This window comes from Bacillus rossius, chromosome 1 (assembly GCF_032445375.1).
Source record: "Bacillus rossius redtenbacheri isolate Brsri chromosome 1, Brsri_v3, whole genome shotgun sequence".
NCBI lineage: Eukaryota > Metazoa > Arthropoda > Insecta > Phasmatodea > Bacillidae > Bacillus > Bacillus rossius.
The window spans coordinates 206410083-206435473 of NC_086330.1; the positions used below are offsets into that span (position 1 = coordinate 206410083).

At 37.9% G+C, this 25391-nt stretch overlaps 2 long non-coding RNA genes across 2 annotated transcripts; both read left to right on the forward strand.

Moving 5' to 3' along the window:
• Window positions 1-2328: 2328 nt before the first annotated feature.
• On the forward strand, window positions 2329-3405 carry LOC134527254 (uncharacterized). Its single transcript, XR_010074137.1, has 2 exons — window positions 2329-2772; window positions 2888-3405. It is a non-coding gene; the product is annotated as an uncharacterized LOC134527254 (long non-coding RNA).
• A 7619-nt stretch (window positions 3406-11024) lies between these two features.
• Window positions 11025-12052, forward strand: LOC134529741 (uncharacterized). The gene is made up of 2 exons (XR_010074691.1): window positions 11025-11420; window positions 11536-12052. It is a non-coding gene; the product is annotated as an uncharacterized LOC134529741 (long non-coding RNA).
• Window positions 12053-25391: the final 13339 nt, after the last annotated feature.

Consider the following 25391-nt stretch of genomic DNA (forward strand, 5'->3'; position numbering starts at 1 on the left):
ATGTTTGGATCTTTCCATGATGTGTAATCAATCTCTTCTACCACCATTTTACATGCATGTTTATTATACATACTTTTAATATCACAATCGTCCCAGTGATCATAATAAGAATTATCAGATTTATTTATTATAACACGTCGTTTCCATCGTTTCGGTCTCAGGACACCGCCCAATTCTTCGATATTGTCAGCTTTAGGTGCTTCATCACAGTCTATGCCTTTGTCAACAGCCTCAGAGTCACTGTAACAATCACTGTAGAAGACATCCTCTTCACTTAGATTACCGTATGAATTCGATATCGATGATGTCGAAGTGTCTTCATCGTCTTCTTGCTTCCTTTTTAGGAGTCCATCATTTTTACAAAGATTGGAGGATCTACTGAATATAGGCTTGAATGTATTCTCACTTTTCACGGTGTTGATACTTCCATTAGTTTCAGTCTTCCCGAAGCCATCAGCATCCTTAAATTTATGTTCTTCGTCACGATCGGGTGAGCTAATACCATCACGCTCAGGACAAGGAAAATTATTGTCGTAATGCAGATCACTCTTCTTTAGTCTAGTGGATTCATCGATGTCCTCTATGCCGTAAGTAGGCTTGGCTTTACATGTTCTATCATGTCTGTTTAAGCTGTCAATTCGTGTTAACAACCTGCTACACTGATTACAGCTTAACATTTTGCGTTGGAGGATTTGGAGGATTTGGAGCATTTGGAGCATTTGGAGCAAAGAAGTAGTCGTTGCACATCTATGCAGGGCTAAATGTTTATAAGATTGCTGGCTATCGCAAGTGATCCTGTAGTAGGATAGAAATTGTGTAATCAATATTATGTTTGTAAAAGACTTTGTGGTGTTTTATTTCTCGAACCTTACACTTTTCTGGTATTTAAATTAAATTTATTTTAGCTTTGTCCAGGATCGTGCCAAGGACCTTAGGCGACCTAATTAATCAGTATATTGTTTTCAAATTTATTTAATGAATTTTGAACTTTTTCCTGAATTTCTAGGTTAATTATTACGAATTTTCTAAGATGTTGGTCTTGATGTCTGATAGGATGATGGTAGTAGAGGATTTAAAGTCTTTTTAAGAATGTTGAACATGGTTTATTGAAATTATTAGTATTTTTACATAAAATTAAACATTATTGCATCGATCGAGTATCGAACCAAGGACAGGAGCGGATCGAATCAATTTTTAAATTAATGAGTGATTTATTTAATTAATTTTGGAATTTTTCCCGCATTTCTAGCTAAATAATTACATGATTTCAAGATGGCGTCCAAATTTCAAGATGGCGGGTGTCACAGCAAAAATAATAAATGATTACTGCACTCTAGCGGGTTAGAATAAAACTAGCATGATGGTAAGACGTGTACACACACAAGATGGTGTCCTCCAGCAGACGAAAACAAGATTGTGGCAATGACCACTAGCATGTGGTAGCTCCTGGTAGCATGTACTGAATGCAAAACGTCGGATACATGATGGTCGTCAAGGTCAAGAAAAAATTCAAGGTCAAGGTCAAATTTCAAGGTCAAGGTCAAAGGTCAATGCCAACAGTCGAGGTTAAAGGTATGGTGACCAGTAAATTATACTAACATGTCATCAGCACACTCTAGCAGTTGTAAACAAGATGGTGGTCTCCAGCACACGAAGACAAGATGGCGGACATGATGTCATACTAGTTGACGATATATACTGTGCCGAATCAGTGCTACTTTAGGCACGATTTTTTTTATTTTTTTGGTTTTACAAAATTTTAAATTTTTTTATAACTTTAATTTTACGCTTTCGCCCCATCCAAACTTGTTCGGTCAAGTGTACCGGCAGGTTACCTTGTTGAGCAGCATAGTGCTCTCACCACCGTTTCCCACCAAATTTGCTGGGTCTAGCCGACTACAGGACTATCATCAGCAACGGTATCCACTGGCCGTCGCGTGACGAAAGTAGCCGCCCTAAGCTTCCCATGGTCACCCCCACCCCTTCTCGGAGGTGTGCTGAAGTTTGCGGTCTCTAACACGTTTTGGTGTCCTTTTTTCAAGTTCCGCCGCACGTCCCGACGTCTGGCCGGCGAATTCTCCCAGGGCAGGTCATTCACCGGACATACCCCCCACCCCATCCTGGTCCACAGCGGTCATCGGCCAGCCGCGGCAATGTCCCCTCTCAAGGCCAAAATCCCCCCCCCCCCACTTGCAAAATGGCGGCCATCAAGTGCCGCGATGGTCTCTGCGAGACTCCGACCTGCATGCCTACACCATCTATCGACGAAAGGACGAACCAGCTGAGAGCGAGAGCACACTACTGACCATCCTATCCCCTCCAGGAGAAACAGTCGACCTCACACTCAGTCGATAGGTCGCTGGAGCCCTTTTTTTTTTCTTTCGGAGCCCTTCGGAGCACTTCGGGGTTCCCGATCCCCTCCTCCAGAGGAACAGACGACGGGACTAAAGTGTAAGTTAGCGTCCCGGCGCCATTTTCAGGGATTTTGAGGGCAGCTCTCGTCCAGCGCGCATCTTTGCAACAAGTCGCAGTAACGACCAGCAGCTATCGTGATCCGCTTTCGGCAATAATGTAGTTGCTTCTGAGCCAGGCCATGTCGCCTAGATTTTTTTTTAGTTTTTCTTAGTAGCTGCCCAAATAGTCAAGTTTAACTTTAGTTTTCTTTGGTTTTCGCCATAACTATTTCTTCTATGGCTACCGCGAGCTCCCGTGCCGCGCATCCCCGGATCACCCCCAGGGACAGCCACTATCTACTTCACCCTGCCAGCTAAGGTAAGCTGCACTTCGCCCCACACAAACCTGTTAGGTTGCCTTTTTTTTGGGCTTAACTTCGCCCGTCATAAACTGCCTGCTAACCAAGCTAATCCAGGTGGATACTTGGTTACAGGCAGGGTTCCAGAATCCCAGAGGGTTCCAGAATCCCAGAGTACTTCAAGGACCCCAGACCAGTTCAAGATGGCGGCCCAGTTCCGGCGCCACATTTTGCACCTCAACCTGTAACTCGTGAGCCTCTATAACGGAGTCTCCCTCCATCTTTCGGCACCCCTCAAAAAGAAGTGAAGAACAGTTTATAACTCCGCCAGTTTTAGGACGTTTTCCATATTATTATAAAATATTGTATTTTAAACACATATATTTGTTTGATGAGCCTGCGAGCTCAATGTTCCTAAACAGTTGAACATAGCATAGTATGAAATGGTGTTCCCCCCCCCCCCCGGCCCCTCTTTCTTCTTTCTTTTATTCGTTAGTTACTCAATGTAATGTATCAAAAATAAGAATCTGACATTGTTAGCAGTTTTGTTTGTAATGGCTGTAATGCCGTAAGATATTTTCTAATGTAAGAAACCTATCAATGACAAGATACTAAACTACTAATCAACAGTAAAAGCCTCTAATGAAACCAAACCATACGAGTGTTTTCATTTGCTGCTACTTGAAACCACAATCCACGTAACCTTTCCTACTGTCAGGGAGGTTAATTTTAAATTGTGTTTGTAAGTGGGCTGTGCCCCTCTGGCAAGTTCTTTTAGATAATTAGCCTGACGCTTCCACCGGACATTTATTATCAATAATTATGGTTTTGTTTTGAGCACAGCACCACAGTTACAAATTGGTAGCAGTTAGCATGGTTACGGTTACAATGTGGTAGCAGTTTGTGTGATATGGTTACTCTTAAATTGTTAACTGTATTTTGGTTTGATTTATGAGAATGCTTTAAATTTATTTGGTATAAATATTTTTTTTGTTTGTCACTAAGATTTTCTATATATAGTTTTATTGTAAGTCCTAAAACTGGCACCCAATCTGATTCACCCAAAGTGAGTTAAATTAAAATTCTCTCGTATTTTACGTCCCGCTCTGACTGTGTTTGCGCGCGGTGAGACACCGCGCGGCCCCGTCGGTGCGACGGCCCTCAGGCATCGTGCCTTATCAGCGCGCGTGTCATTCTCCCTGTCATTCTCTTCACCCCTCCCCCTCACGCCTCACCGGCTGGAGGAGGCGAGGTCATGCCGTTGACCCCGTGTCCGGCAGCGTAAATAATGCGTTACAATCTAGTTTGTTCCTCACGGCCGACAGTGCCCTGAGTTTGTCTAAATTCCTCCTTTTATCTGTCTTTTTTTTTATAACACATCCGCCTGCAAACCAGGCAATCTTTGTGAAAAACAGATAATAGAAGTCCTTTCGGACATCTTGGTATTTTTTGTTTTGTCTCTCGGCGCCTTGCTCCACATGACAGGGCCGCCAACCGCGCGGAACTCTTCTCTACTCCACCCACGTAACACTTATTTTGTAAACAAACTACCCATGCTTTGTATGTCCTAATAATATTATTTTTATGTCACAAAACAAGCACTATAAATAATCTATACTGCATTAATTTTAGCAGCAAAGTATTTTCTTAATCTAAGGAAACGTAAAATATAACATAACATATTTATATAACTTATAATAATATAAAAAATACAAATAATATAATATAAACCTTTTGTTTTAGCTAATGTTAAGAAACTTCCATTGTTTACTATTTCTAAGTATCTTAAAATTAACGATTAAGTATTTTAATAATACATAAAATAAATCTAAAAAAGGGTCCATTCATTAAGTAACATAAAATAAGAATATGCTCATAAGTAATTTTAACAAGTACTCTAATCCTATTGCATCGTTCACAAGCAAAGTGAATATACTTCGACGTACCATTTCATTGTGTCACCATACACACCCATGTGCCTAGCTTTTGTTTAGATTTATTTCGTGATCACCCAACGAGAGGTGCAATCACTCATGCCTTTAAGGAAAGGTTACTGAATTAAATTGTTTATATACACGGGTTGAATCCCCAATACTTTTACGCTAGCCATGAGGTGAGGAATTTATTGTAAGATAGAGTACTAAACTTTTTTAACGTCGAGTTTTCTATAAACAATTTACCAATTATTCTAAGAATACTAAGTAAAGGATAAATAATATTTTTGTAATTATGAATTTTGAGTAAACAATTTATTAACTTTTATATTTTTTTGGATCGGTGTTCATTTCCTTTACAAGGTGGTGTACAGCTAGGTAATTTTAAACATCTAAATTTTTTTCATTATCCATTTTTCATCCAAATTTGTTGATCTTTCGGGTTTCGAACCCGAACTAACTCAGGGGTGAAATTCCCTCGTAGGTCTCTCTGCTTCAGCCTGATGGTCTGATCAACCGTCAGAGCTTGAACATATTGAGCCTATGTGAGTTAATAAATGTAGGTATCCGGGACCGAGGTGTACTTCGCTTTTTAAGCAAGTATTAAATTCATCTATTTCGTCTGATCCATCGTCAGATTGTGCAGAGCTATGTCTCAATGCCTTCGACTTCTTATGGACAGCGAAACAATTATGTACAGGGGTTATATTCCCAATCTAGTTTGTAAGTTACGGGTTACCATACCCATTTACAGGGGTTACAATCCCCATTAGTCACTGAGTGCTCAAGGACGCATTTCCCTTGTTTCGGCCTCAGTGCTTTTCGGCCTCCCTCACAGCGCCCATTTTGGTGTTCCTACACGATATCCAATATCTGAGATCAACAGGATGAATTTCATTTCATTAATATAACAACGGCATAAATAGTTGTAAGCTTACAGGTACTTTAAGGTTAAGCTTTAAATTTAATTTTTTTTATTTATTAAATGATTTTAAGGATTTATTTTAAATAATTCAAACCAAGTTTAAATGGACTCTATTTAATTATTAATCTTGTCTTGGACTAAAGTGTTACAGTCAAAGGTCATGGAATTAATTCTGCTTTATTACAAGTAGTAGGGCAACAGACATATTTTTTTTTATCTTTTCTTTTAGCTCATTAATAATAATAAAATCAATCATATTAAAATACGTATTCCCCAGAAATTAAGCAGCTACGAGGTGACTAGTCTCATTTTAATATTTAAGGTAATCACCGAGAGTAGTGAAATACTTTCAACCCCCAACGAGAGGTCCACTTAATTAATTTGGGTATGTTTGAACATCCCGTTTCTAGACTAGCACAAGCTAGGTAATTTAAGATATTTTAATTTTTAATTTTTACATACGTAAGTTCAGTCTTTAACAAGCTACTTGACGTAAATAGTTTTAATTTTTTTTACTCAGAAATACCTCTCTGATATTTTTTGAATCTTCATGAATCTTGTTCCACGATTTCATATATTTAATTTCTGATTACGTTCCTTTTTTTTAATAACCATAATTCGTAAAGTAAGCAAGAATATGTTTGTAGTGTTTTTTTGTACTGATTTTGCGTTAATACTTGTACATGTTTATTTCTTTATTTTCCCTTGCACGTAAATGTGATGTACAGTGACGTACATAGAGTCTGAGCACTGAAGCTGTCACATCTAGCCATTTTTCTTTTTTCTTTTGCATTCTACCCCAAAGTTGGATTTCTTTTACATCGTTATCGATGAGATTGTTTATTTAAGTAAGAGCGACGTGACTTCCAGACGGCAAACTGGTTTCTTTTATGTGTTTTTCTAAAATAGGAGCTAGGTCAAGCTAGCCAACGAGCGGCGCAAAAGTTAGGGTCCTCTGAGCCAACGAGCCATGACCAAGGTCCTCTGAGTGAAATATCTCATGACCATTTTCGAGTGTTCTTTGGGTTACATTCCCACCACTCATCTTTGGACGGCCTATGTTCAAACCCCCTCTCAGGCAGTGCGAAGTCTATCAGCAGTCATGGAAGATCTAACCGCTCCATTATAATTTATCCCTTTTTGATTTATAATTGTTGGTTTATTGAATTTTACATTTCTTTAAATAATTTAAATTTGAGTGCGAAGAGTCGTTAATTTGTCGTTTTTTTTTCAGAATACTTTAAATAATAAATATTAGTTAATAATAATAAACATCAGAGTGGTATGCGCTGAAATTTCTTAATTTGTCGAATATTTAATATTTTTAAATTCATTCTTTCCTACGGATTGTTGATCTGTTGAGGTTTTTCATCCCCAATCATTTAAAATTCCACCAAGGGAATTCCACCCTTAGGTCCTGTGTCACTCCGGGACTGAGGCTCTGTTTCGCCTTCGGGCAAGCAGCAAATTTGACTGTCTTCTCCATCGCCTGACTGTGCAGGGCTAAGTCCCAATGCCTTCGGCTTCTTATGGAAAGACTATTGTACAGGGGTTTACATGCCCACTTTCATTATTTTCAGGGGTACACAAATCCCCACCTTCATAACTGGCACCCGACTGACCAAGTTCCGGTTCCGGCCCAGTGTTTTAGGCCCGCCTCACAGAGCCCATATTTAGAGTTTTTGTCACGTGACACCATTCCCAACATCTGAGATCAACTTTCCTCATGACATCATTCACCGTTAAGGGTAATTTAAATAATTATATAAACCTTCCATTTTATCAAAATATTTTTTTTATAAGTAGTAAGATACAGGCGAACCTGGTACTAGTTTTACTAAGAAGTGTAAGTTTATTTTTTTCCCTATATGCTCCGCATTCAAGCGGGGGAGTATGTGCCGAATCAGTGCTACTTTAGGCACGATTTTTTTTATTTTTTTGGTTTTACAAAATTTTAAATTTTTTTATAACTTTAATTTTACGCTTTCGCCCCATCCAAACTTGTTCGGTCAAGTGTACCGGCAGGTTACCTTGTTGAGCAGCATAGTGCTCTCACCACCGTTTCCCACCAAATTTGCTGGGTCTAGCCGACTACAGGACTATCATCAGCAACGGTATCCACTGGCCGTCGCGTTTCGTCACGAGTTTAGCGCTACGCGTGACGAAAGTAGCCGCCCTAAGCTTCCCATGGTCACCCCCACCCCTTCTCGGAGGTGTGCTGAAGTTTGCGGTCTCTAACACGTTTTAGTGTCCTTTTTTCAAGTTCCGCCGCACGTCCCGACGTCTGGCCGGCGAATTCTCCCAGGGCAGGTCATTCACCGGACATACCCCCCACCCCATCCTGGTCCACAGCGGTCATCGGCCAGCCGCGGCAATGTCCCCTCTCAAGGCCAAAATCCCCCCCCCACTTGCAAAATGGCGGCCATCAAGTGCCGCGATGGTCTCTGCGAGACTCCGACCTGCATGCCTACACCATCTATCGACGAAAGGACGAACCAGCTGAGAGCGAGAGCACACTAAGGTAAAGGCACCTATTATGGGACCCCTTTTAAATAAAATTCATATATTTTTATTAAGTGAACATAAATTAACATTTGACGTCTAATAAATCACTTGATATGTTTAACTATAAAATGCAATATATACATATTGTTTTAAACTAATAAATTTACGTCCTATGCAAAAAAAGGAAGACACTGCACTTTTCCAAAGGAAAAAAAAGGTTTCCTAATATGGGACACATTATTTCTTTATCCTCTTTTGGCACTGAGGACACACAAAGTGACTGTCAGTGGCACCACAATGTTCATGAGCCCAACGACAGCAGACAATACACTATATCCACTGTTCGCCATGTTTGTCATCTGAAAATATGCATCCACAGAAGAGGCACTCAGCATCGTTGTCTTCTTCACCAGAGCTATCTGATAAGATGTCGAAATCATCATCCGACTCGTCGCTGCTGGATTGTTCCATTAATCTTCTTGTACAACTTCGTGATCTTGTCTTTTGTGTGTTGGCAGAAGGTTTTTTCGTCAGGGTTTTATGACATTTCCATGCAGCTTCTTTTTTAATTTTTGCTGTTGTATCTCTTTCCAAACTCTTCAGGAGATCAGATTTGTAAGGCGATGAGGTTATTACAGATGCTTTGCCACATCTTCGGCTTTGTAAATTTGCTGAAAGACTAGGAAGTGGCTTAATATCTTTAGGAGAGATAGGTGTGATGTCCATAGTTTGAGCAGGACTAGCATCAGAAGGCCCTGTGCCAGAAAAATGTGGGCGATCCATAGGTAGAACAGGGTGAGAATTAGATGGTCCTGCACCAGTTGATGTGTCATTCGAAGTGGCGATGATAGTTGCACTGGTATGAACATCTCTATCAAGAATTTCTTGACAACTGTGAATTACAAAGTCACATTCACGAAACACATCACTGTTGAATGGGTACAATCCTGTTTTGCGGAATGCATTGACAGCTATTTCCATTGTTGCAGCTCGTTGATATGCTGCACTGAACAACTTTGCAACCAAGAGTGGTGTTACAATACGGTTAGGGTTGTTTCTTAAAAAAGACTGTATTTCTGAGGCATAATAGGTTTTCAGTGGCTTCATGAAGCCTACATCCAGTGGCTGCATTTTGTGTGAACTGTGAGGAGGGATACAAATGATTGATACGTGGTTCTCTCTAGCCAATCGTATCACATCAACATTTCTGGTGTGTGAGTAGTGGCCATCGAGAACAAGAAGAACAGGGTCTTCAAGTGATGGCTTTGTATATTCAATAAAATGATCAAACCACTTTGTGAACAAATCCCCCTGAATCCATCCAGAAGGGTGGCATCCCCAAATAGAACCAGCTGGTGCCCCATCCATGAGTTCTATTTTCATATTCTTCCTTGGCCACACTATCAATGGAGGGACAAAAGAACCAACTGCATTCATGCAAGTAACGACTGTTATGAGTGACCCTCTCTCAGCTGATGTCAGTGCAGCTACTTCTCGTTTTCCTTTCAGGGATATTACCTTCTCAGCTCTGTGCTGTACCACAGTTACCCCAGTCTCATCAACATTGTACAACCTGTGAGGACGGCCTTTAATTTTGTCAAATTCAGTTACATAGAGCTCAAAAATTTTTTTTACATTTTCAGGACTGAAACCTTTTACTCTGGCGTGAGAAATGCCTTGGGGAACTCTTAATGACAACTGTGGATGACGCTTTAAGAAAGAACCCATCCACTTCTTACCAGCTGATTTATTTTTTTCTGAGAATGGATGTTTGATACCATTAGCAATGGCGAGTTGGAAGGCCATCCTTTTAATATCACATTTCCTCAACCCATAAAACCTTTTATCCATCTCAATGCAGTACGTTACAAGTTCATTTTCTAGTTTACAGCTTAATGTAGGCCTTCTTCCTAATGGCACATTTACCAAATCATCAGAACGCAATTCAGTATTTTTCACATACCTTTCCACTGTGCTTTTTGGTACCCCAAAATGTTTCGCTGCTGACTTGTAACCCATAGTACCTGTTTGTACAGCTTTGACAGCTAGGATCATCTGCTCCTTGTCCCATTTCTTCCTTTTCGGATTTCGGCTAGGATCCATCTAAAAGAAAAACATTAATATGAAAGGTAATAATAAAGTTAAAATCAATGTCATTTTAGGCAAAGAAAACTGTTAATTTATGACTATGAATTTATATTCTAAGACCAGCATTACTTATGATATATGTCATTACAGTTTGTTAATAACGAGAATTATATTACTATATACTAGATATGAAGCAATTTAATTACATTATAACATAATAAATAATCATTGTATTGTAACAAGGCGATAGTTAAATGATATTCTGATGTTTAAATGCATAACACTTTATTTAGCAGGAAGCTCTTAATATGAGACCCGGTTCCTAATATGAGATAGTATCCCATAAAAGGGTACTCTGTAGGTCTCATAATAGGAGCCATCAATATGCAACAAAAGACATTGTGTTGCGGATACAAAAAGTGCACAAAACACAATCTCACTAGCATGCACATAACCACTCATCTATATAGCAACCATCGTGTATGAATGTTATAACAAGTAACCTTACCTTGATTTATATGTAAGCCGTTTCTGTTATCTCGGTGGAAAACTCGATAGCTCGTAAAACACAAAATCGGTAACCACGCTTGTCTACACATTCGCTCGCTAATGAAAACAATACACACGCAAGAAAACGTTCACTGCACCGAGTTAGTGTATTGTCCGCTAGAGTTCAGGAGCTCCCGGCTGAGAAAGTCTAGGGTCTCATATTAGGAAAGGTCTCATAATAGGTGCTTTTACCTTACTGACCACCCTATCCCCTCCAGGAGAAACAGTCGACCTCACACTCAGTCGATAGGTCGCTGGAGTCCTTTTTTTTTTCTTTCGGAGCCCTTCGGAGCACTTCGGGGTTCCCGATCCCCTCCTCCAGAGGAACAGACGACGGGACTAAAGTTTAAGTTAGCGTCCCGGCGCCATTTTCAGGGATTTTGAGGGCAGCTCTCGTCCAGCGCGCATCTTTGCAACAAGTCGCAGTAACGACCAGCAGCTATCGTGATCCGCTTTCGGCAATAATGTAGTTGCTTCTGAGCCAGGCCATGTCGCCTAGATTTTTTTTTAGTTTTTCTTAGTAGCTGCCCAAATAGTCAAGTTTAACTTTAGTTTTCTTTGGTTTTCGCCATAACTATTTCTTCTATGGCTACCGCGAGCTCCCGTGCCGCGCATCCCCGGATCACCCCCAGGGACAGCCACTATCTACTTCACCCTGCCAGCTAAGGTAAGCTGCACTTCGCCCCACACAAACCTGTTAGGTTGCCTTTTTTTTGGGCTTAACTTCGCCCGTCATAAACTGCCTGCTAACCAAGCTATTCCAGGTGGATTATTGGTTACAGGCAGGGTTCCAGAATCCCAGAGGGTTCCAGAATCCCAGAGTACTTCAAGGACCCCAGACCAGTTCAAGATGGCGGCCCAGTTCCGGCGCCACATTTTGCACCTCAACCTGTAACTCGTGAGCCTCTATAACGGAGTCTCCCTCCATCTTTCGGCACCCCTCAAAAAGAAGTGAAGAACAGTTTATAACTCCGCCAGTTTTAGGACGTTTTCCATATTATTATAAAATATTGTATTTTAAACACATATATTTGTTTGATGAGCCTGCGAGCTCAATGTTCCTAAACAGTTGAACATAGCATAGTATGAAATGGTGTTCCCCCCCCCCCCGGCCCCTCTTTCTTCTTTCTTTTATTCGTTAGTTACTCAATGTAATGTATCAAAAATAAGAATCTGACATTGTTAGCAGTTTTGTTTGTAATGGCTGTAATGCCGTAAGATATTTTCTAATGTAAGAAACCTATCAATGACAAGATACTAAACTACTAATCAACAGTAAAAGCCTCTAATGAAACCAAACCATACGAGTGTTTTCATTTGCTGCTACTTGAAACCACAATCCACGTAACCTTTCCTACTGTCAGGGAGGTTAATTTTAAATTGTGTTTGTAAGTGGGCTGTGCCCCTCTGGCAAGTTCTTTTAGATAATTAGCCTGACGCTTCCACCGGACATTTATTATCAATAATTATGGTTTTGTTTTGAGCACAGCACCACGGTTACAATACCTTGTTATTGGTGGTGGTAGGGTCGTCTGTAGGTGACTTCTCTGGAGGAAGGATCTGATGTTTTTTTTTTTATTTTTTGCTCTTAGCGGTTTCGAACCTAGGACAGGAACCGAAATAATCGATCAGTATTCTAATAAGTACATTTTTTGATGAATTTTGAACTTTTTCCCTCATCTCTAGCATTACATTTACGGATTTTCAAGATGGCGTCCAAATGATAAGATGGCGGGTGTCACAGTAATAATAAATGATTACTGCACTCTAGCGGGTAAGAATTAAACTAACATGGCGTCAGCACACTCTAGCCGACGATACAATGATGATGGCTTCCAGCAACGAAGACAAGATGGCGGACGTGATGTCATGTTACTTGACGACATATATACTTTGATATAAGTGGTGGGGGTCAGTATGCCAGTACCCACCACGGGAGGAAGGATCGGTCGCAATTTTTTATTTTTTATTTTGCTCTCGTCGGGTTTGAACCGAGGACTCCGAGCTCCGTGCCGTAGATTTAAAAATTTTAAATTTTATTAATTGAATTTTTTTTATAATTTTAAAATTTTTTAAATTAAATTCGTATAATAAATAAAGATTTTAAAGATGGTGGCCGTAACGGAAATTGCAACGGTGACGTCATTATCCATGATGATGTCAGAGGCTTATCGTAGGCTGTAGACATGAATGCTTAAGCCTACATATGGACATTTCTAGACGCTGGAATTTTTAAGGACTAAAACGGGAAATTTTCCCTCGAAAACGGGAAATGTTTCCTCAAAACGGGACTTTTTGAGTCAATTTGAGTCATTTTTGAGGAATTTTGAGGAATTTTTGAGTCAAAAATGGCCGCCGTGACGTCAAAATCCAAGATGGCGGACCGACTATCACAATCCACACTCCTACTCCTACTGTGCCCTGAGCCCCCAATACATACTACTCTTGGTACAATGAATCGGGGGTTACAAGTTACCACTGCATTAATAGCCACCCATATACAATTATTTTCATAGTAAAATTGCAAACTATTCAAATATATAAACATTTTCTGTAATGTATAAAACATGTAACTTTTGATAGTTGAGTACATTACTACAGTATAGAGTAACACAATATTCTTTTTATAAAGAAAAAATAATTATTTTTTTTTGGACGACAGCTTTAAAAGACAAGAAGAAACTTATGTATCAAAAGCACTGAAATAATTTTTATATCCAATTAACAACAGTTTGTAATGTTTGGTATTTTTATTAAATGTGTAATGTTTTTCGGATGGCATGAAATACTTTGGCCATACCACTCCTAAATGCAAACCTATTTACAATGAAAATGTGTGTGCTAGACAATTGAAACAAAATCTTTTTACACATAATAATACATTTTTCAAGGATTGAAATCAATGTAAATATTGAAATAACAAGTAACAACAAAATCACAATTTTATAACATTAAAATGAATCTATTCTGGACTATATCTAACATGCTATATTTATATTGACCAAATTTCTTATGATCTAACATTTAACAAAATACATTTACTTTGCCAAAAAATATTATATAAGATCTGTTTGTATGCTAAACGTTTTAAGGCCAATCAAAAAAAGGCATTAAAATAGATTGTTTTTTTCTAATGTTTAATAAAAACATAGTAAAATACCAGAAAACATGAAAAAATACCACACAGTAAAATTTACCTATAAGACTTCAACAAAATCAAACATTTTCATCTAGAAAATTGGATATCAGATGCATACCTTTGCAATTTTACTTAATCAAACACTGCGACTATTCAGCGTACATTGCAAAAAAAAACCTACACAGCTGAAACACTAACAAACGTTATTCAAATGCATACACTATCTTGCAATGGTACTCTGCCAGCACCAACAAAATACTCCATCAATTCATGTCTTATGAATACAGATGAATTTGAAGACCTATTACCACCCTGTCTGGCAATCCGCTGCTGAAAATAAGGTTCAGCACGCCATTCGCCAGGAATAACTGTTCCATCTTCCTGTTCAGTATCGATCATTGAGGGTGGTCTTTCTGTATTTTTTAACTGCTAGGAAATTGTGCAGTGCACATGATGCCAGCGTAATAATTTCTACTTCTTCAGGGGACAAATTAATTGGGCTGAGAAATATCCTAAACCGATTGGCTAGAATCCCGAAAGCATTTTCCACCACGCACCTTGCACGACTAAGACGATAGTTGAAAATTCTTTTCGATCCATCCAACCCCCATTCTGGAAATGGTTTCAGGATATTCCTTTGCAGTGGGAAAGCATCATCGGCAATGATCACATAAGAAACCCTATTTGCCTGGTTTGGTAAGTGCTGCTCAGCAGGGACATCCAAACTATTATTTATGAAAGCAGCATTCAGATCTGATTCTCTAAACACGCCAGCATCATTTATCCTTCCATTTACACCAACATTCACATAAGTGAATTGGTATTTAGCACTGACTAGTGCTAGTAGTACAATACTGTTAGTATGCTTGTAATTGAAGAAATGTGAACCATGTTCTCTGGATGCCCGAAAGGAGATGTGTTTCCCATCTAACGCTCCAAGGCATTGAGGAAAATTCCACATCTCGTTGAAGTCCTTGACTATTAGCAAACATTCTTCAGTACTCGAAGTAACCTGTTGTAAATTAAGGGGGGAAAAATTAGAATTACAACTTGTGACTAGCAATGCATATTTTTAGCAATACATGCTTAAGAAAGTATACAATAATATTTTAGTTCTAAAAGCAAATATTAATTTTACAAGCTACATTTCAATTTATATATTTGCATACTGCACAACTAATATTTACAATGGGTGGCAAAATATAACAAGTTTTACCTTTTGACTATGATATATTCATATTATGCACAAAATTATGACAGCTTTAAATCTACAAAATGATATTTTCCTGCCTTGTTCAACTACCTGACTAAAACCATTTTATATTCTGCTGGAATGTTGAAGTTACTGTACAATTCCTCCACATTAGTCTGTATAGGCAAGTGCAAGTTAATAAGTTTTGCAGTTTAAGAACTTTGTTTCTTTAAATTATAGGCATGTTTTGTCAGCTAATGAATGTTGATGGCATGAGACACATATGTATGTGTGTGTGTGAGTGTTATGCTGAACCTGCACCCCCTTTGTGTGTGTTCCTCGAATGCACCGGTATGGTGCATGTGTGCATCGACTGTGTTCCTCTGCAAGGTCGCTGTGTAATAATCTGCCAGAAGTGAGTGTGATTGTAATAAGTTTTGTAGTGGCATAATGCCACATTTATAAAACAAATTTTACTCACCTTGCACTTTCATGGTCTGAACTGTCTCTTGTTTCCAGCGCACTGAGTGCATCAAAAGCTATCAGTGTGGTGCTGGGTGAGCTCAGTCGCCTTCCTCTCAGTGCATAGACCGGGTGTGCTCGGTCACAATAGAGCCACCATCACATTATTGTCATCCACTACTGTAACTGCAATAGCCATCTTTCTGAAAAATTTTATTAGCTCGGTCGCTACACGGCTAGGTCTAACAAACCGGTCGCTCAAAATAATTGCACTCCTTCAATCATTGCGCGCAAGGACATTTTCGTCGTTCTTGTAGTGTTACTGTGGGCCATGGACTTACAGGGGCCTCTGCCCAAGCTTACTACGTAAACATTTTTATTTATTGTAAATGGTGCACTCAGCACCACGTGTTTACATGCAATGTGTTTCTTATGAATGGTTTTCTCCCGTGTCATAACTTTTTACTGCAATACATTTGTGTGCTTTGTAAATGCAATGTTCTCTACAGCTGCGGCCACACAGGGCGCTAAGCTTGCTATATTCGCGATGTTCGCTACGCGCTGAAAATATAGCCAGCTGTATCTTGGGTGTCACTGGCCACACAGAGCAGTGTTCCTTATGTTCGCTATGTTTTCGACGTCGCCAGGTGTTTGGTTCTTGGCTATTCTTCTAAAACGTCGCTGACTTTGCGCATACACAAATAAACAAAAACATCTGTTTTCGCACGGATTGTACTGAACCTACTTCTGCGTTTACATTAAATCAGTATAATATCGATGGTAAATTTTATTGAAGTACGAAAATATCCATATTTAGGTAATAAATCAACAGAATATTATAGAAATCAGGTTATACAGGATAATGCCTGGGATTTGATTTCAAGCGAGGTTAATAAACCAGGTAAGGTAAAATTGTAATTTACTTGTTACCCAGTTAAATAACCAAAAGATCAAATTAAACTTGCACAAAATAATTTTGACCATAATATTGCAAATTATCTATACAAATTACGGTTTTTTATTGTACGAACATTCATTAACATTCCATGTAATTTAAAATTTTCATCTTAATTTTTTCTTGATTAGAAATAAAACACTATCAAATTAAGCTGTATTTAATTGGAATTATTCCATAAATTGGTTTCATCCTCATGCAGCTGCTTCAGTAAATGAACCCATTTATTTTTTCTTTTGTATACTGTAAGCGCCAGAATGCGTCTTGCGACATCTCGCACTAGACTATCCTAAAATAGCGAACATTGCCAACATAACAAACATCTGTGTGGCCAAAGCTTAAGCCCTGTTTAGTTGACCAGTGGTGCAAACTTTCGGTATGGGTCCATACCTAAGGCCTACACCTTCCCCAATGAAAGTCTTGTACCATGGACAGACAGTGCGTTGGAATGTACTCAGACACTGGCACGCGGAGGGCCAGTTCCATGAATAGCACAGTGTACATAGCTTTTGTGCATTACCAGTAAAACTAACATCACTTAAAATTGTGCTCTCTCAGTTATGTAGATAGCCCCTGCTTCTTTAGGCACAGTGGCCAACCCCTCCCTGAGAACTAGCCGATCACAACCACCATCACCAACCACAAGGCAAGCAGCCGGCCCAATGTCAATGCAATGGTGCATTTTAAAATTAAATTATTTATTTATGACTAAATTTGTAATGTTACAGAAATTTTATGACATTTCATTTAAAGCATGATGAAATAAATCCTTTTTTTGGATTGTTAATGTGTAAAATGATATGCAAACATCCTTAGAAATTAAATAAAGTAATTTTTTAATACAAATTTAATCATGGTTAACATTGTTAGTTTAAATTAACTACATTTAAAACACAGTAACATTGTTAACATTAAAATTCTTGCCAAATGTGTTTTTTAACCTGACTGCATTCTAGAAACTCTGTAATAATTTAGGCCTTTGAAATTAATAAAACTGCATAGTTAGTTATAAATATGTATTAGAAATTTATACTGGACCTATTGTCATTCCTACAATCTAGCTCCGAAGAATTTGGTGGAGATAAAAAATTCCCTTACAGGATTATGCTACATCAATAATCATTTTAACTCTGAGGGGTGGCTTCTAGAAGATTCAAATAACTACTTAAGTCAAAGTTTGGTTATGTCAACTACATTACGAACAAGTAAAATCATTGTTCACATGTGACAAATTTTGTGTAATATTAATGTGTCCAACCTAACCTAACAAGCTATTGTTCACCTTATTTCACATAATTATATTGCTACTCTTTTAAGTATTATCTGGAATTTTCTGGAATAAAGACTCATCACTTACCATAAAAGGATACTGACCTACATTAGAGTAGCAGCTTTGAGTAAGCATCTAGCCCAAGTGATTTGTGAGAAAGACCTCAAAGATATTAATAAAATCTTTTTTTTAGTTACAGTATACTTTAAATATTATTTAAGTTTTAAAACTAATGGTAATCTTTTAGTAAGAAAATATTTGTGTAGCGCATCTCTTGTTACTATGCTTCTCAGATTACAAAGCGAGGATACTTGCTGTACATTATTCCCATTTTAACCCTTATTTTGGGTAGTTTAATCCAACATAAATATTTATAAAACGAGGTTAATAAGCTTCCACCTTTTACGCTCAAAGTAGAAGTCCCAGGTTTGAAATTTAAAAAAAAACAAGAAAACAAATTTCAATACAATCCTGAACAATATCACGTTAAAATTAATATTGTTTAGTAACATTTTGATGAAAAGATTTAAATTTAATATTAAGTTTCACTCCTAACATACCTTCAAATAGTGTCCTTGAAGAACATCATAAATTGCAGCACACACTTCAGGCACAAATTTTGAGATGCTGTTGTGTGGAATCCTTGTGGAGAACACAAGAGACTTGTATGATTCCCCTGTCGCCAAAAACCGTAATGTTACTGCCCGCCTGTGCTTCGCTGGGATTGACTGGCGCAAATGAGTATCTTTCTTGGCAATGCGAGACTCCACCAGAGCAAGAAGTAAATTAAAACTTTCAGAATCCATTCTTAAATAATTCTGAAAAGAATTGGGATCTTCGTACTGAAGTTCGTTGTAAATAAGGGGCAAAACTCCTTTTACTTGCCTTGGCAGTATCCACTGTCTCGTCCACCACCTGCGCTTCATTTTCTTAGATTTCTCTTGTAATTTTCGAACACTTGCTGCAATTGCAATTGCACCTACAGCTCTTGAAACACGTTGATGCTTACTTAATGTAGGCATTGCAGATTGCAACCACCTAAATCTCTTTAATTTTTAAATTATGTAGTAACCTCATACAACCAAATTGGAATATATAACCTATAATTATTTTGACTTTAAAAAAAGCCCGCGGTTATGCACAAAATATTTTTTTTTTTTGTTTTTCGTACTATTTATATATCATTTAACTTACTGCCCTCTACGGGATGTTTGACAAACGAGGTCATTCAAACAAAATATGATAGTGTGAAATGTTTTCAAATATATTGTACTAAAGTCGTCAAACAATATTGTATACAATACATTTGATGACGTATTTCGCCCTTCAAATTGTGTTGTCAAATATAGTTGGAAGCAAAAATTTGACAGTGAGACAGTGTCTTTATTAATGTAATAAGAAGGAATGTGTGGATAGCTGCGATGAGGAAAAGGAACTGGGAGCCTTCATCAAGAACTTGTATTTTTTCACAGCATTTTGTGAAGAACACTTTGACAGGCTGTAATTGTGTCATATTCGTCGTGAAAATGATGTTCCAAGTATTGTCCCAGCAATTCCTCGATATCTGCAGAAGGTAAATTGTTTTTAATGAATGTAATAACCTATTGTAGATAGTTACAGACTGTGTTAGGCCAGGTTTATAAATTTTGTAAGAAACTCAGAGAATTAACCTACAAAAAATATGCAAAATATTACATTACCAACCCTGTAAATTGAAACTTTAATAATTTATAGAAAGAATTTTTTAAACAAAATTTTAAATTATATTTTCTCAAAAATATATGAAAATGTTAATTTTTTTTTATTCCTAACTTTATTTCACAGTGTAGTAGTGAAGTTAGTAAAAGTGTAATACATGTGTTAAAGGTTTTATTAAAAGGTACATCAAAAACTTATTTATTCCATTTTTCGGCACACATTTTTATTACACATGCTCTACCCTTTGTTTACACTTTTAGCCAACTTAACAAAAACAAACTTTCCATGAATTTTATTGTCTCTAACACACCCCTCTATAAAATTAAACTGTCATAAATTGAATGCTACCCTTTAAATTATCTAACCAGGTTATATTAAGTTTACTCAATATATATGGAACGGTTACAATTCAGTGTTTGGATCACAATTTTCCAGTCCAAGACATTTTACAAATTTGAGGAATGGAGATCTGGTAAGTGTTTTTGTGAGTCCATCAACAACTTGGTCATGGGTACTGACATACATTACTTTTATGATTCCCTCAGCGATTTTTTCCCTTATAAAGTGGTGTCGTATGTCTACATGTTTCAGTCTTATATGGTTTTCGGGATTCTTTGCTACTCTGATGGTTGCTTGGTTGTCCTTGTAGATGAGTACTGGCTCACCTGCCTGAAAAACACTAAGGTCTCTCAGAATTCCTATCATCCAATAAGCCTCAGATGCAGCTGAGCTTAAAGCCATATACTCAGCCTCTGTTGATGAGAGTGCCACTGTGGGTTGCTTCTTTGATGCCCATGTCACTTTACAGCCATGAACTTGAAACACAAACCCTGATTATTGATTTTCGGTCTTCTAGGTCACCACCCCAATCAGCATACACATATGATTGCACCCCTGAGGTTTTCTCTTGACATTTGTACACGAGTGACAGCCCTAGGGTTCCATTGACATAACATAAAACCCATTTTAATGCTGCCCATAACTGATCGCTAGCACTGGTCTAATGTCTGCTTAACAAGCTGATTGTAGCACTTGTCAGGCCTTGACCCTACCGCTGCATACATAAGACTTCCGATCAGTTGATGACATCTTGTTTCTAATCTCTTGTCTTCAGTCCTTAGATCAGACACTGATATTTTGAAGGAAGGATCCATCAGGGTTGCTACAGGTCTGCAGTCTTCCATTCGATACTTTGCTAAGACTGTTTTTAGGAAATGAGTCTGGTTTATTTTTAGGGTCCCCAATTTTCTGTCTCGAGAGATGCATATTCCTAGGTAATTTGATGCTTCCCCAAGAATTTTCAACTTAAAGTTCTCCTTCAATTTTTCTTTCAGCTTTAGAATTTCCTTCTCGTTATTCCCTACTAATCAGTAGATCATCTACATACAAAAGCACGTATATTTTAAACTTTGAAGATGTTTTCAGATACAAACAATAGTCATGTTTAGACCTTTGGTAATTCTCTTGCACTATCACTTGATTAAATTTCTCATTCCAATGTTTTGGGGATTTTTTCAAACTATGTAAGGACTTGTTAAGCCGATACACAGTTTTTCCATTACACTTCATTCCTTCTGGTTTAGCCAGGAAAACTTCCTCTTCAATATTTCTATACAAGAATGCGCTCTGTACGTCCATCTGATAAACTGGCATGTCCAGCTGATTTGCAATCGACAGCAAAATTCTCATTGTTCCCAATTTTGCGACTGGTGCGTAGATTTCTCCTAGATCTAAAATATTCTTCTGCTCAAATCCCTTTGCAACCAGCCTTTCTTTATATTGCGTCGGTTTTCCATTAAGATCATATTTAATTTTGAACACCCACTTGGATCCTATTATTTGACATTTCTCCGGGGTCTGCACTTCAGTCCATGTATTGTTTTCTTCAATAGATTTCAACTCAGTGTCGATAGCACATTTCCACATTGCACTCTCACTACTCTCCATGGCCTCTTGGTAACTAAGGGGTTCAGTCAATGAACATAAACCAGTTTCATAATCACTGAGCCTTTGAGGTTTTTTTAAACCTTTGAGATCCCTTAGACAGTCTTTCATCTGATCATTTTTAGTAACTTGTTCATCTGAACTACAATTGGTGACTATAGACTCTGTGGAGTCCTCAGATCTAGTGTGCAGAGGTGGTTCACTACATTCACTCACTACAACTGTGTCTTTCTTTTGATCCAAACCCTTAAACTCTTCCTCCTCTTCTTCTGACTGATAGAGATCTTCTCTTCTTCAAATTTATGTAGCTTTCATTACCTTGTACTACCACTTCTTTTGTGTAGCTTGTTTCCTGCCTGAAGACAATATTTTTTGTGATTTCTATCTTTCTTTGGCTAGGAATGTAAACTCTGAAGGCTTTTGAGTTTTCTTGGTAGCCAACAAATATTCCCTTGATGCACTTGGAATTCCACTTCTTCCTTTTTTCTTTGGGCACGTGAGTATGGACTTCTGAGCCGAATACATGCAGCTGTTTTATGTCTGCATTCGAGTCAAACCACATTTCATAAGGACATTTTCCTTTTACGGAGCTCGACCCGGTTCTATTAATTACATAGACCGCAGTGTTCACTGCCTCAGGCCACAAATGCTTTTCCATATTTTTAGCCTGCAGAATTGTTCTAGCCGCTTCAACTATAGTTCGCATCTCGCGCTCCACCTTCCCATTCTGTTCTGGGCAGTACGGAGAAGCCTTCTGGTGCCGAATTCCCATGTTTTCAGCCACTCTCATTGCTTCCTTACTCACTAGCTCTGTGTCGTTTCCTGTTCTTAGTATTTTTACATCATTCCCTGTATCAGTTTTGGCTAACTGCAAAAACACTTTCAGTTTATCTACAGCTTCAGATTTGTGTTTCAGGAAATACAAAAATCTGTATTTACTAAAGTTGTCAACGATCAGCAGGAAGTACCTGGACCATCCTATAGAAGTTGACTCCATCGGCCCACAAATGTCCGCATGGATTATTTCACAGGTATCTGCTGTCTTGGTTGAGCTCGAGGGAAAAGGCTGTTTGTGTTGCTTTCCTTTAACACACGGTTCACAGAAAAAATCGTCAGGGACTGCAACGGCTAAATGATGCCTTTGGAGAACTGATTTCACTTGTTTTAAATTCTGATGCACTAGTTTTTCATGCCATTCACCCAGCACACCTATCTTCTCAGAGCCTAAACAAGGTACTGCAGACTCAACGTCTTGCTTGAACATCATTTTGTATAATTTCCCTTGCTGTAGTCCAGTGGCACAAACTTCATTACTCTTAACAAACTCACATCTTTCTTCATTCCATGTCATTTCATAGCCTTTTCTCAGGGAAGCATCTGCTGAGAACAGATTGAATTTAATGTATGGGATGTATAATACTCTCGTAACTCGGAGCTCACCCAAGAATCCCCATTGAATGCTTCTACCTTCACACTTCCAATCCCTTCTGCAACTAACCTTTAACCATTGCCTGTTACTATATGTTTCGTTTCCTCTAAGCATTTAAATTCTGAAAACTAGTTCCTTTGTGAGCACATATGTTCCGAGGTTCCACTATCGACATACCAGTCCTCTGAACCCAAACTTTCCCCTATCAATGCAGCACTTATAAATGCATTTGTGAACGTATTGTTTTGAGAGCCACTATTATAACCTTTTCCCATTTCTTTAGCAATCCTTAATTTGCAGTCTTTAATGAAGTGTCCTGCATTTTTACAATACAAACACACAATTTTGCCTTAATTACTTTCTACTCTATTTTAGTTTTGAAAGCAGTTTGCTTTAACATGACCCAGCTTGCCACATCAATGGCATTTCAGGGGATTAGGCCTAGTAAATCTTTTAGACACCAAAGCTCCTTCTACACAGGACTTGTCTCCTGTTCGTTCCTCTTCAATTAATAACCTAGATGTCAATTCCGTTAGCTTCTAATACTTAACAGTGACCGACTCCCATGCTGACACAAAATGCTTATACTTAGGTGGCCAAGTTACTATAATTTTAGTCATGAGCTTCTGCTCTGAGATTTTTTCCCCATGCTGTTTCAGACGAGCTACTAACTCTTGCAACTTTGATATGAAGATTGCTATACCTTCACCCTCATACTTTGTGTTGAAAAACTTCTGTTGTAATTGATGCAGGCTTACCTCAGATTGTTGCTCGTAAAGAGATAACAATTTTACGATTTTACCCACATTTCATTTGCTGACTCGCATGTTAACAGATGTGTCATGGGACCTTCTTCCAAACGCGTTACGATTATCTCTTGAGCTTTACTATAGCGGCCGGTCCACAACTTCAAGCGTGTTTGAAACTCTGTCACAGAAATATTGTCTGCTTCGGATGGTTTAACCTCACTTCCCGACTCTGCCCCGTATAAATATCTTGATTTCAAGATAACACCAACTGGAATTTCCACACTCTCCAGTTATTTTCGTTCACCAATTTAACGAGTCTTGGATTTTCAAACTCCATTTTGGATCCGGAACAAATATGTGCCTGTCCTAAGAATTTATCGAGCTTCCGCGCGACTCACGTACTAGGGCATTGTTACTGGGCCCATAACCTGTTAGAGGTTTTATTAAAACTGTACATCAAAAACACTTATTCATTCCTTTTTTCGGCACACATTTTTATTACACATTCTCTGCCCTTTGTTTACACTTTTAGCCAACTTAACAAAAACAATGTTTCCATGAATTTTATTGTCTCTAACAACATGTGATGACAATAAAATTGTAGCTTTTTATACACGTAATGTCAGAAGTTTTCAGAACACTTCGCTTTATATTTAGGAGGAAACACAGGCAAAAACAAGGAGAGTTTGAAAAGTGGTTGATGATTGCTTTGTATTATTGCGTCTTGCATAGTGTATAAATCAGTATTTGGAAACTTTATTATTTAAATTTTTGTCTACATTATATACTGATCTCGTTCAAAGTACCTGATTTTAGTAGTTTCAAGATTGACAGTGTTAAAAAATATATATTTGTTTTTTACTTAGTATTGCTCTTTCGTTTGATTCTGCTAACTAAATGAGGGGATGGTTTTCCATGCTTCCATTGCGATGTAAAACAAATTAAAATAACGGCTGTGTTCGGCTCACCAAATGTGGTGTTTCAAATATGTTTTTTCACAACTGTTTAGCTAATTTTTAGGACAATGCTATAAGTAATTTTCAAGGAAATTGCACACTTAATACTTATTTAATTCTTAACATACATATTAGGAATATATAAATATTATGACTACCTATATATGTAATTATGTATGTTTTTCTAAAAATTTATTTTAAGTTAATTTTTTTGTTATTCAAATGTGCACTGAATTTTATTTTTTGATTAAATAACGGAATTTGGTTTATGTTACACTTATAACATGTATTTTGAAATGTTTCGCTTTCAGACATCAAAGAAAAGAAAGAACAAAACAGCAGCTAAAGTAGACCTTGTAAGAATACCAAATGAGCCTGAAGGAAATTTCTCTGCAGATGTGAATTCAAATACAGTTCCGAAGGTATAAATAATGACACTTCTTTCCATTCATCTTAGCAAATTAACTTGATTTCTGGACTCGTGCGTATTACATTCACTTGTTCAGTTGTCACTGTACCACATCAAAATGATTCTATAATAATACACTAACATGCTGCTCCTACACTTGTTACATTAAAAAATGTCATAGTGCACTATGTATTATACCTATGTAACAGTTCTCAAATTTGCCAGTTCTTGCTAGTGGTACTAATTGTCCAAATTTCACTTGCAAAAATCACATACTTGCTTACAAACTCTAACAACCACTTTAAGGTGTTGTTTCCAAACATTGTTAAGAGAACCAAGGGCGCCCATATAATGGTTTGTAGGGAGGTTTGTAGGGTGATTTCTCTGAAACAGTACGTATTTATCAACATAGTTTTTAGGGTAAATACAGGAATG